General features: G+C 37.9%; 1 non-coding gene across 1 annotated transcript; it reads left to right on the top strand.

The window, feature by feature from the left end:
* The first annotated feature begins 412 nt into the window (after positions 1-412).
* LOC144999219 (small nucleolar RNA R71) lies at positions 413-519 on the top strand. Its single transcript, XR_013660737.1, has one exon. It is a non-coding gene; the product is annotated as a small nucleolar RNA R71 (small nucleolar RNA).
* The last annotated feature ends 2,074 nt before the right edge of the window (positions 520-2,593 follow it).

The following is a 2,593-nucleotide window of genomic DNA, read 5'->3' as shown; positions in this document are numbered from 1 at the left end:
CCTTCTTCGATTTCCGCCAATTATCATCAAATCTATCGCCACTTGAATAAAATACTTGGGCTTTCTTGTTTCCATTCTCATCCAAATCACAATCTTTAGTGAGATGAGCTTCGTTACAATTCTCACATCCAACCCGAGTAGCATGGATTGTTTGATCCATCTTAGTCATCCTCCGATCTAAACTATCTAGTTTAGCCACCATTGCCGCCATGCTATCATTAATAGTGTTCACCACCCCCTACTTACTTCATTTCGTGGGTTATGATATTCTCTATAGTGTTTAGAGAATTCCTCTATTAATTCCTTGATCACCGGGGGTGGCTTCTTTTTGAGCGGTCCTTATGAGTCGAGAAGTTGCCTTGTAGTCACATTTACCCCATCATAAAAGATAGATACTTCTTGTTGGCTATTAAGATCGTAATGTGTGCAATTCCTTAGTAAGCCCTTGTATCTTTCCCAAGCCTCGTATAAGGATTCTCCAGCTTGTTGTTCAAAGTTGGCAATGACTTTCTTTGATTTGGCTATCTTTGAAGGGGGACAGAATTGATCAATGAACTCTTACTTTCATTTTAGCCCATGTAGTGATAGATCCTGGAGGTAATGATTTGAGCCAATCCCTTGCAGCACCTTTGAATGTAACTAGAAGCATACGAAGCAGTTGGGTCTCGCGAGACACATTTGGAACATTAAAATAATCAGCTACATCGTTGACCTCATCCAAGTGTTTATAAGCATCTTCGTGATCTTTTCCGTAGAAGGGAATCTCCTTTAGTTGGGAATGTATGTGACCTTTAAGCTCAAAGGTGGCAGTTGCGGGAATTACGGGTGGCATAAGTCCCAGGCCGGTATCGTCATGTATTCACTTCTTCCATTCTCCCATGGGAACTTCATCGATGTTAGCCATGGGGTTAGCTAGTTCGCCTTCAAATTTGCTTTCTTCCTCGGTTTCGGATTTGGAGTCATATTCAAATTCGGCCTCTTTTGGATTGTCTTCAATATTCTCTAACTTGCTTTCCTTGCTCTTTTCACTGCTGGTCTCTCCTGCCTTCTTGTTCTTTTTCTTCCCAAAAACCGTTTTCAAGCTCTTGAAGGGTGAATTCGTCGGTGTATTAGAACTTTCAACCTCCTTGCCTTTGTTTTTCCTTAAAGAGGATTATGGGTCTTCAAATGAAGGAACTAGGGGTGTGTTGGATCCTCTGATCATGTAATGCCTACAAACAAAACAAGAAAAATGAGTAAAAGGAATAAAAGGAATAAAAAAAACTAGAAACGAAATAGATGTTCAGCGATGGACTCGTCGAGTCTGGTCGTAGGGACTCGGCGAGTTCGATGCAAAAACAGCAAAAATTTTAAACAAACTTCCTAAAACGGTTTTAAATTTAAATTTAGAACCGTTCCCCGGTAACGGTGCCAAAAACTTTAATGTGTGTGAATTCAACTAGTTTTATTCCTACTTCTAAATTGGTGGTATAGATCTAGTAAGTAGGGTATCGAACTCACGGAACAACAATTAAACTAATTACTAAAATTATCTAAAAAACAAAATAGCAAATAATAGGGAACTCCATTTTTGACGTTCTTTATATCCACACGTAGTTGTAGACGTACTCTACAACTTTCATTTAGACTCCGTCGGCTAATTTTGACTTTATTTTTAAAGTTATATTTTTAACAGGCCGAAACAGGATTGGTCCGTTAAAATCTCATAACTTCTTCATCCGATGTCCATTTTCGTTTGTCTTTTTATCGTTACGATACTAATAACGAGATCGTTTAGGTTGTGTCGGCTAAAAACCACTCGATCTAATACTCGAACTTCGGGTTGTACACCGTTAAGCCGAAACTTCGAAAAATCATAACTTCCTCATAAGAAGTCAGATTTGGGCGTTCTTTTTATGGACGTTATCAGGTTAACATATTCTACGACTTTGATTTAGATTACTAAGGTGAAAATTCACTCTATCATAAATTCACTATTTACGTCTTCGCGGTGTCGTGCCGGTTCCGTCGCTAAACTTCGACGGGTCATAACTTCTTCATTATTCATTATAACTCGGATTTCGGCGCTCTTTATATGTATGAAACCCTTGAGACATATTCTACAACTTGGTTAAGATTACTTATTCTAAATAATATTTTATCAAAAAGTCATTTTCGACCCCTATTATATCTAAATTGACTAGCCCGGATCTACGGGCGTTACAATTTATTTCAGGTACATCTGAGCCCAAGGGAAAGGGCAAGGCGTGATGGTGTGGCGTGCACTCTAACTCTCTATTTCACAATTAGGAACTGGGGACACTCTGATTTTTTGAATAAGTTGTAATGAATTGTTGATTTTAAAACAATTATGTGAGAATTTCATGGTTTATGCATTTATGTTTTAGTAATTAAAAGCGAAAAATTTATTAGAATTTTTGGGTCGTTACAATAACTTTCCTAGTCCATGAGATCCAAGAAGTATTACAAACTGATCAAAATATGTTGGAGTTCAGGCAACTCCAAAATCACCCATAAAATGGACTAAAAGTGCCAAAAAAAACCACAAATGACGAGATCTAAAGAACTAAGGAGCAAGATATGAGCTTTATAC

This window comes from Lactuca saligna, chromosome 5 (assembly GCF_052625555.1).
Source record: "Lactuca saligna cultivar CGN05327 chromosome 5, ASM5262555v1, whole genome shotgun sequence".
Classification (NCBI taxonomy): Eukaryota; Viridiplantae; Streptophyta; class Magnoliopsida; order Asterales; family Asteraceae; genus Lactuca; species Lactuca saligna.
Note: the sequence above shows the minus strand (reverse complement) of the source record. Positions and strands in the feature narration are given on the sequence as shown.